Here is a 10,332-nt window from a genome sequence, read left to right on the forward strand (position 1 = left end):
ATGTGAAGCATTTTGCACATTAACCATTTCGCACATTCAGAAACAGGGTAGGCCGTGCTTTAGTGAGGCCTCCTTCTCTTTGCTCTTAGCGCAAGAGGGACATGCATCACAGATATCCAATAGACAGTGAGGTGGAGCTGTCTGGCCTGGGTCCGATAGAGCGACTGGGAGGCTGGAGTCCTCTTTCTTCAGCAGAAGCTATAGACAGAAAAGAAGAGGCCAGAGCCAGGTCACATCCATGTCCCCTCCTGGCTGTCCCCTCTTTTTTTGTCCTACCCAACTGAAGATTTGTCACCTGGACTATTGCACAGACCTCTTCCTCACTGATTTCCTCATCACCCCTCTCGCCTTCCCCAGTCCCTCCATCACAGCCACCACGTCTCTTTCCTCAAGGCTGGGGTCTCTGAATATGCTCCTCCCTCGCTCAGAAGCGTTGCCTGGCTCCTCGTCACCCACAGCTGCTGGTCCGTGATTGGTAGACTCTCCAGCCCCATTTCCCTCTGTTCCATTAGTTCCTCCAGGGTTGCCTCTTCACTCACACACCATGCCCCATCCACCATTTTGGTCTTGGAATACCAAGCCTTCCCTCTCAGCCTTCCCAGGAGTTTATCTTCCCTCAGGGCTCCTCCAGCCCTTCCTCTCTGGGCACACCATTGAGATTTAGCCACAAAACACAGGCGGTACAAGCATCCAGGCTCCACATCTAGGCTGGAAGTTTCTTGAAGGCAGGGACCAGACCTCCTTCCAGACTAGGCCCTTATCACCTCTGTATGTCCTCCCCAGGCCACAGAAGACTTCAGGGGTCTCGATAGAGAGCCTTGGGCGGAGAGTCGGGAGACCTGGTTCTTCCACCTAACATGTGTGCTGCATGCCCTAGGGCAAGTCCCTGCCACTCTCAGGGCCTCAGTTTCCTTGTTTCTCGACTAAAGGGCGCTCAACCTCTGCACGAAGGGCACTGGACAAGGGCACAAAGTTCGATAAACTAAAGATTCACTGAGCAGTTCTCAACGACCATCTCAGGAGTTAGACTGAGGAGCTTGGGTAGCTGGCTCCAAGGAGGTTCAGTCCACCGACCCTGATTTCCCAGTTAGAACCTGCTTACCACAACAACCCCCAATTCCCAACCATCCCCACCCCGTGTCCTCTCAAGGAGCAGGCTACCTGGTGGGTCACAGGCCTGGTGGAGGGAGATGGAGTCAGAAGGGGTCTGAAAAGAGTGTCTCAGACTCAGCAGAGCCTCGACAGCCTCCAGCTTCCGCTGCCACTCTGAGGAGGCAGAAGCCAAAGCCTGGTCAGATGCTGTAGCGGCCTGCAAAGGAAAGGGCTTGAGAGAATGGGGGCTGGGAAACCATACCTCCTTCCAACGCGACAAGTGCCTCTGAAGCCTCCAGTTCTAGAGAGCCCGCACCCCCTCCCAACCCCCGAGGTCTTCTGTTCTTTCCATTCACTAAGTTCGGCCCCTCCCAGGGTTCTGGACCCCACTACTCTTCCAGGACCTGTGGCTGCAGTAGAAGAGAGTCAAGGGTGGCACTGGGCTGCAGGATCAGCGCTGAGCATCTAGAAACAAGGAGAGGAGAGGCCAGGGGATTAAACCCTGTGGCAGACACATAGCACCAGTCAACAGAGAGAGGGGAAGGATTCTGCAATATCTGGATGTGGGAATCCGAATGCCTGCTGAGCCACTGCCGTGGCTTGGGCAAGCCTCTTCTCCTGCTTGGCCTGTTTTCTTTTCCATACCTCTTTTTTCTATATCTTTTGTGAGACACTAATTTCTGCCAGCTTTTTTCCTCCTGGGGCAACAGCGAAGAGTATGGAAAATCACACAGGTGTCCGTGCTTTTACCTGCAAAGCACCTGCAGAGATGTGATTACTGTCCCGGTTCAGGGACTGGTTCTCGCCTCCATACTGTCCAATCCCCATGGGTCTTGACGGACAAGTTTGCCTCATCTCCAGGAAGCCTTCTCTAACGGCCTCTGGGCTTTCCCCTGGTCCTCTGTGGCCGTCGCCATCATGGCCCTACTTTTCAGCAGGACCTTCTATCCCATCTATCTGTTTCATGTGAAATAACAGCCTTCACTAGTTGAAGGCCTACTATGTGTCAGGCCTCAGGCTAGTTCTCTTGTCAATGCTATAGGTGTAGAATATTGTCCCCAGTACACCCATAGGGAAATGGGGGGTTCAAAAACATAAACTCACTTGTCCAAAGCCTCACAAGTAGGAAATGGCAAAGCTGGGAGAGCCCTGTCTTGCCCATTAGCCTGAGATGCTGCCTTCTCCTCCTCCTTCTCCTCTTCCTCCTCCTGTCTCCCATAGCATCAAGCACAAGGGTGGGCACACAACAACACAAGACATGACCTTGCTCTACTCACCTGCTGCACAGGACAGGGGACCCGTGGGGCTGCCTAGAAAGAGAAGCCATCGGTTGCTGCTCCAAGGTCACTGGAGTGCAGGGCAGAGACAGAGGTTCTGGGGGCTGGCCGAGGAGCAGAGCCCCTTGGGAGCTCTCCTGCAGGGGCGCAGAGCACAGGTTGGAGTCAGGTACCAGGTCGGCCATGGAGAGAGGAGGTGTGGGCATGTTTGGGGATGAGGATAGGAGCCCAGAATGCCAGAGCTCTGAAGATCTTGAAGACCAGACAGTCTTATCTTTCATTTTGCAACTAGGGAAACTGAGGGCCGGGGAGGAGAAGTGATTTTTTTCCCAAGGTCACATGGCAAGACGGTGGTAGGATTGGAGATGGAACCCACGTCTTTGGGACACAGTGGAAGGGGTCTGGGCAGTGGCTGGGTGGGAGCCTCCCCCACTGGCAACAGACTCTACTTACCTCCTCGGGGGTTGTGTGGGGGTGGGCCTCAGGCTGAGGCACAATGTCCACCTTCCCAGCTGTGAAAGACCAGGGACAGCTTTGGTGAGCCTTTCCCCCTCAGCCCCACCCCACTCTGCCCACCCCCAATCTGAAGTCTCATCTCACCACGGACCTTTTCGACTCCCCGGTCTGTCATTCCCACAAACATTTGGTAAATAATGTTGACGATGTTTTACACTTGGGCGAGCTAAGGTCCAGCGAGTAACTTGCCCAAGGCCACATAGCAATTCAGTGATAGAACTGGTGAGAGAATTACTCCTGCTTCCTCCACCCAAACTCAGGCTCCCTCCCTGGCCAGAGATACTCACTGAGGACTCCTTTGATGACCAAATTCTTGACAGGGATGTGAGCTCTGGCAGGGGCTGCCACACTCCTTTTCAGTCTTCGAGCCAGGTGCGCTGGCTCTGCCAGCGCTGCCCTCTGCTCCTCCTTCAAGGCACTCACAGCAGGCAAGACCCGACGGTGTTCCCTAAAGTGAGGGATTACAGGTCTAAGGTTAGTCACATTTAGAGGAGGCCTGACCCTTCTCCTTGCCAGACAGCATACTCACCAGAAGAGGGCACAATTGTGACACTTGCAGGCCCGGAAGATGCAGAAACGCTTGTGGCCTCTGATTTGGGTAGAGATGTCACGCTTCTGGCAGTGGTCATGGCGGCCTATAGCTCTTCTGGGGACAAGTTCAGCCCCCCATGGGGCTCCGATCTCACACCCTGTGGTGCATTCCAAGTTGGAGGAGCAGCAGGGCACAGCAGGTGTTTCTTGGGGATCCATGGTTCTAGGGTCAGTAGTGGAGGTCAGAATGGCCACGTGATGCCCTCCCTCCAACGTACTTCCTTCGCCCTTGGAAAGTCCTATGTGAAGTGGCTCGATTCTTCTTCTCCATCCCTCTCACCACTGGAATCAGATTGCCTCCTCCCTTGTTCTCCCATGGCTTTCTCTAACCTTCACCCCAACCTCCTTACTCACATAGCCTCCTTCCCAGGAAGCCCCACTCATACATAGCCTCCCCACCAAGAAACTCTTAGCATGGGCCGCATACACATTCAAGCCGATCGCTCTTCTCCTTGCTTACCTTCACTCCGCCATAGATTTCATTTTCAGCATGCACATGTACTCCCGTGCCCCCTTCAACAGTTACTCCACCCTCTTCTTGCGTATCATCGTGTATTCTGCCAAACCCAACTATTATTTCTGGCATCCACATCAACAATAGTCTTCCTAACCTCCTGCCTTCATTCACTCGCCACACAGGATTTTATGCTCCCTACACTCAACTCTATTAGTTTCACGTTTGCCCTGTGTTCAGTTTTCCCCTCACACTCCATTCTGACTTTTCTTGCACCCCACTGCAATCTTAATTATTCCCTTGCTCCCCCTTTAAGCTGAATACCCTCTTCCACCCCATGAAACCATAATGTTCTCCTGGATCCCCAGCCCTCTTTCAATTATTGTTTTCATTCAGCCCTTCATTCATTCCCTCCATTCTTTACTCAACAGATATTTGTTGAGCCCTCTGCGAAGTGCCAGGCCTTAATCTAGCCAATCGGCAACTCCTCATCAAACTAATTTTTCTCTTGGGCCGACGCACCCTCTCTGCTTTCATGCAAACCCATGCACTCCCTCTGCAGCCTCCCAACAATCTTCCATACTCTTCTCCACACTTCAACGATTGTGCTTGAGCACACACCATCACCACACTCCGCCCCACCCCCCACACCCCATTCCACCCCACCGTCCTGGAGTGTACCATCTCCTCAGGAAGCCCGATCACTCACTGTCTCCCCCACCTCCGAATAAAAGGCAGGGGCATGAGCCCTGTCCCAGGGGCAGGGGCGAAGGGTTCTCCCAAAAGGGGTGTGGGGAAGTGTAGGGGCTGAGTGGGATGTCATGGCGGGTGGGGATACCCCGCTGAGGTGGAGGAGAGGGGAAGGGGCTGGGGATTCGGAGCAGGAGGGAGGGAGGAAAGAAGAGGCATGGAGAACAAGGGTGGTATTCCTGACGAAAACCTGTGTCAAAAGCCTTACCTAAGCCTACAGCAGGTCGGAATCGATCAGCTGGGACAAGAGGCCTGAGGGAAAACCCGGCTTCTGCTACCTTTCCCGCCCTTCCTACAAGGCCAATGAGCTTCCAGCGCTGCCTTCCACCTCCCCCTTCCCCCCTCCCACCGCTGCGGCCGGTGACAAATGAGCTTCGAGATCCACTGACGCTCACGCCCGGCAGTTCCGCCCTCTCCACATCCGTGTAGCTTCTTGTGCTCTCTTTACTAGACTAGCCGGTAGCTCCTGAGGGGAAGTTCAGCTTTGTGCTTCCCAAGGCTCGTTTCTCAGACTAGTCTCCCTTTGGATGGAAAATACCTTGTGTGAATGCATTTTTAACTCATGGACTTGGTATTCTGGAATTGACCTTTTCAAAATTCAGCATGACTTCTTTTTTTTTTTAAATTTTATTTTGTCGATATACATTGTGGCTGATTATTGTTGCCCCTCACCAAAACCTCCCTCCCTCCCCCCTCCCCCCACCGATGTCCCCTCTGTTTGCTTGTGACATCAACTTCAAGTAATTGTGGTTGTTATATCTTCTCCCCCCCACCCGGTTTTTTTTTTTTTTTTTTTTTTTTTTTGTGTGTGTGTGTGTGTGTGTTTGTGTGTGAATTATATATTAATTTTTAGCTCTCACCAATAAGTGAGAACATGTGGTATTTCTCTTTCTGTGCCTGACTCGTTTCACTTAATATAATTCTCTCAAGGTCCATCCATGTTGTTGCAAATGGCAGTATTTCATTCGTTTTTATAGCTGAGTAGTATTTCATTGTGTAGATGTACCACATTTTCCGTATCCACTCATCTGATGGTGGACATTTGGGCTGGTTACAACTCTTGGCTATTGTAAAGAGTGTTGCGATGAACATTGGGGAACAGGTATACCTTCGACTTGATGATTTCCATTCCTCTGGGTAGCACAATCCTGTTTTTGTAAGAGTCATTGGAAAGGCCCCAGCATCCAAAGGAGTAAGGTGGGATGGAGGTACAAGAAAATCCACGCTCAGTCAAGGAATTGCTCCATATAATTAAAGGGATGTGAAAGCTTATAAAACACCTAAAGGCTTAAAAAAAAAAAGAAAAATGATGTGAAGCATTTTGCACATTAACCATTTCGCACATTCAGAAACAGGGTAGGCCGTGGTTTAGTGAGGCCTCCTTCTCTTTGCTCCTAGCGCAAGAGGGACATGCATCACAGATATCCAATAGACAGTGAGGTGGAGCTGTCTGGCCTGGGTCCGATAGAGCGACTGGGAGGCTGGAGTCCTCTTTCTTCAGCAGAAGCTATAGACAGAAAAGAAGAGGCCAGAGCCAGGTCACATCCATATCCCCTCCTGGCTGTCCCCTCTTTTTTTGTCCTACCCAACTGAAGATTTGTCACCTGGACTACTGCACAGACCTCTTCCTCTCTGATTTCCTCATCACCCCTCTCGCCTTCCCAATCCCTCCATCACAGCCACCACGTCTCTTTCCTCAAGGCTGGGGTCTCTGAATATGCTCCTCCCTCGCTCAGAAGCGTTGCCTGGCTCCTCGTCACCCACAGCTGCTGGTCCGTGATTGGTAGACTCTCCAGCCCCATTTCCCTCTGTTCCATTAGTTCCTCCAGGGTTGCCTCTTCACTCACACACCATGCCCCATCCACCATTTTGGTCTTGGAATACCAAGCCTTCCCTCTCAGCCTTCCCAGGAGTTTATCTTCCCTCAGGGCTCCTCCAGCCCTTCCTCTCTGGGCACACCATTGAGATTTAGCCACAAAACACAGGCGGTACAGGCATCCAGGCTCCACATCTAGGCTGGAAGTTTCTTGAAGGCAGGGACCAGACCTCCTTCCAGACTAGGCCCTTATCACCTCTGTATGTCCTCCCCAGGCCACAGAAGACTTCAGGGGTCTCGATAGAGAGCCTTGGGCGGAGAGTCGGGAGACCTGGTTCTTCCACCTAACATGTGTGCTGCATGCCCTAGGGCAAGTCCCTGCCACTCTCAGGGCCTCAGTTTCCTTGTTTCTCGACTAAAGGGCGCTCAACCTCTGCACGAAGGGCACTGGACAAGGGCACAAAGTTCGATAAACTAAAGATTCACTGAGCAGTTCTCAACGACCATCTCAGGAGTTAGACTGAGGAGCTTGGGTAGCTGGCTCCAAGGAGGTTCAGTCCACCGACCCTGATTTCCCAGTTAGAACCTGCTTACCACAACAACCCCCAATTCCCAACCATCCCCACCCCGTGTCCTCTCAAGGAGCAGGCTACCTGGTGGGTCACAGGCCTGGTGGAGGGAGATGGAGTCAGAAGGGGTCTGAAAAGAGTGTCTCAGACTCAGCAGAGCCTCGACAGCCTCCAGCTTCCGCTGCCACTCTGAGGAGGCAGAAGCCAAAGCCTGGTCAGATGCTGTAGCGGCCTGCAAAGGAAAGGGCTTGAGAGAATGGGGGCTGGGAAACCATACCTCCTTCCAACGCGACAAGTGCCTCTGAAGCCTCCAGTTCTAGAGAGCCCGCACCCCCTCCCAACCCCCGAGGTCTTCTGTTCTTTCCATTCACTAAGTTCGGCCCCTCCCAGGGTTCTGGACCCCACTACTCTTCCAGGACCTGTGGCTGCAGTAGAAGAGAGTCAAGGGTGGCACTGGGCTGCAGGATCAGCGCTGAGCATCTAGAAACAAGGAGAGGAGAGGCCAGGGGATTAAACCCTGTGGCAGACACATAGCACCAGTCAACAGAGAGAGGGGAAGGATTCTGCAATATCTGGATGTGGGAATCCGAATGCCTGCTGAGCCACTGCCGTGGCTTGGGCAAGCCTCTTCTCCTGCTTGGCCTGTTTTCTTTTCCATACCTCTTTTTTCTATATCTTTTGTGAGACACTAATTTCTGCCAGCTTTTTTCCTCCTGGGGCAACAGCGAAGAGTATGGAAAATCACACAGGTGTCCGTGCTTTTACCTGCAAAGCACCTGCAGAGATGTGATTACTGTCCCGGTTCAGGGACTGGTTCTCGCCTCCATACTGTCCAATCCCCATGGGTCTTGACGGACAAGTTTGCCTCATCTCCAGGAAGCCTTCTCTAACGGCCTCTGGGCTTTCCCCTGGTCCTCTGTGGCCGTCGCCATCATGGCCCTACTTTTCAGCAGGACCTTCTATCCCATCTATCTGTTTCATGTGAAATAACAGCCTTCACTAGTTGAAGGCCTACTATGTGTCAGGCCTCAGGCTAGTTCTCTTGTCAATGCTATAGGTGTAGAATATTGTCCCCAGTACACCCATAGGGAAATGGGGGGTTCAAAAACATAAACTCACTTGTCCAAAGCCTCACAAGTAGGAAATGGCAAAGCTGGGAGAGCCCTGTCTTGCCCATTAGCCTGAGATGCTGCCTTCTCCTCCTCCTTCTCCTCTTCCTCCTCCTGTCTCCCATAGCATCAAGCACAAGGGTGGGCACACAACAACACAAGACATGACCTTGCTCTACTCACCTGCTGCACAGGACAGGGGACCCGTGGGGCTGCCTAGAAAGAGAAGCCATCGGTTGCTGCTCCAAGGTCACTGGAGTGCAGGGCAGAGACAGAGGTTCTGGGGGCTGGCCGAGGAGCAGAGCCCCTTGGGAGCTCTCCTGCAGGGGCGCAGAGCACAGGTTGGAGTCAGGTACCAGGTCGGCCATGGAGAGAGGAGGTGTGGGCATGTTTGGGGATGAGGATAGGAGCCCAGAATGCCAGAGCTCTGAAGATCTTGAAGACCAGACAGTCTTATCTTTCATTTTGCAACTAGGGAAACTGAGGGCCGGGGAGGAGAAGTGATTTTTTTCCCAAGGTCACATGGCAAGACGGTGGTAGGATTGGAGATGGAACCCACGTCTTTGGGACACAGTGGAAGGGGTCTGGGCAGTGGCTGGGTGGGAGCCTCCCCCACTGGCAACAGACTCTACTTACCTCCTCGGGGGTTGTGTGGGGGTGGGCCTCAGGCTGAGGCACAATGTCCACCTTCCCAGCTGTGAAAGACCAGGGACAGCTTTGGTGAGCCTTTCCCCCTCAGCCCCACCCCACTCTGCCCACCCCCAATCTGAAGTCTCATCTCACCACGGACCTTTTCGACTCCCCGGTCTGTCATTCCCACAAACATTTGGTAAATAATGTTGACGATGTTTTACACTTGGGCGAGCTAAGGTCCAGCGAGTAACTTGCCCAAGGCCACATAGCAATTCAGTGATAGAACTGGTGAGAGAATTACTCCTGCTTCCTCCACCCAAACTCAGGCTCCCTCCCTGGCCAGAGATACTCACTGAGGACTCCTTTGATGACCAAATTCTTGACAGGGATGTGAGCTCTGGCAGGGGCTGCCACACTCCTTTTCAGTCTTCGAGCCAGGTGCGCTGGCTCTGCCAGCGCTGCCCTCTGCTCCTCCTTCAAGGCACTCACAGCAGGCAAGACCCGACGGTGTTCCCTAAAGTGAGGGATTACAGGTCTAAGGTTAGTCACATTTAGAGGAGGCCTGACCCTTCTCCTTGCCAGACAGCATACTCACCAGAAGAGGGCACAATTGTGACACTTGCAGGCCCGGAAGATGCAGAAACGCTTGTGGCCTCTGATTTGGGTAGAGATGTCACGCTTCTGGCAGTGGTCATGGCGGCCTATAGCTCTTCTGGGGACAAGTTCAGCCCCCCATGGGGCTCCGATCTCACACCCTGTGGTGCATTCCAAGTTGGAGGAGCAGCAGGGCACAGCAGGTGTTTCTTGGGGATCCATGGTTCTAGGGTCAGTAGTGGAGGTCAGAATGGCCACGTGATGCCCTCCCTCCAACGTACTTCCTTCGCCCTTGGAAAGTCCTATGTGAAGTGGCTCGATTCTTCTTCTCCATCCCTCTCACCACTGGAATCAGATTGCCTCCTCCCTTGTTCTCCCATGGCTTTCTCTAACCTTCACCCCAACCTCCTTACTCACATAGCCTCCTTCCCAGGAAGCCCCACTCATACATAGCCTCCCCACCAAGAAACTCTTAGCATGGGCCGCATACACATTCAAGCCGATCGCTCTTCTCCTTGCTTACCTTCACTCCGCCATAGATTTCATTTTCAGCATGCACATGTACTCCCGTGCCCCCTTCAACAGTTACTCCACCCTCTTCTTGCGTATCATCGTGTATTCTGCCAAACCCAACTATTATTTCTGGCATCCACATCAACAATAGTCTTCCTAACCTCCTGCCTTCATTCACTCGCCACACAGGATTTTATGCTCCCTACACTCAACTCTATTAGTTTCACGTTTGCCCTGTGTTCAGTTTTCCCCTCACACTCCATTCTGACTTTTCTTGCACCCCACTGCAATCTTAATTATTCCCTTGCTCCCCCTTTAAGCTGAATACCCTCTTCCACCCCATGAAACCATAATGTTCTCCTGGATCCCCAGCCCTCTTTCAATTATTGTTTTCATTCAGCCCTTCATTCATTCCCTC

The 10,332-nt window shown here is 52.7% G+C and overlaps 2 pseudogenes; both read right to left on the reverse strand.

Annotated features, from left to right (window-relative positions):
- Window positions 1-85: 85 nt before the first annotated feature.
- LOC134368083 (doublesex- and mab-3-related transcription factor C1-like) lies at window positions 86-3,635 on the reverse strand (annotated as a pseudogene).
- Window positions 3,636-6,074: 2,439 nt separating this feature from the next.
- On the reverse strand, window positions 6,075-9,623 carry LOC134368085 (doublesex- and mab-3-related transcription factor C1-like; annotated as a pseudogene).
- Window positions 9,624-10,332: the final 709 nt, after the last annotated feature.

This window comes from Cynocephalus volans, chromosome X (assembly GCF_027409185.1).
Source record: "Cynocephalus volans isolate mCynVol1 chromosome X, mCynVol1.pri, whole genome shotgun sequence".
NCBI classification, from domain to species: domain Eukaryota; kingdom Metazoa; phylum Chordata; class Mammalia; order Dermoptera; family Cynocephalidae; genus Cynocephalus; species Cynocephalus volans.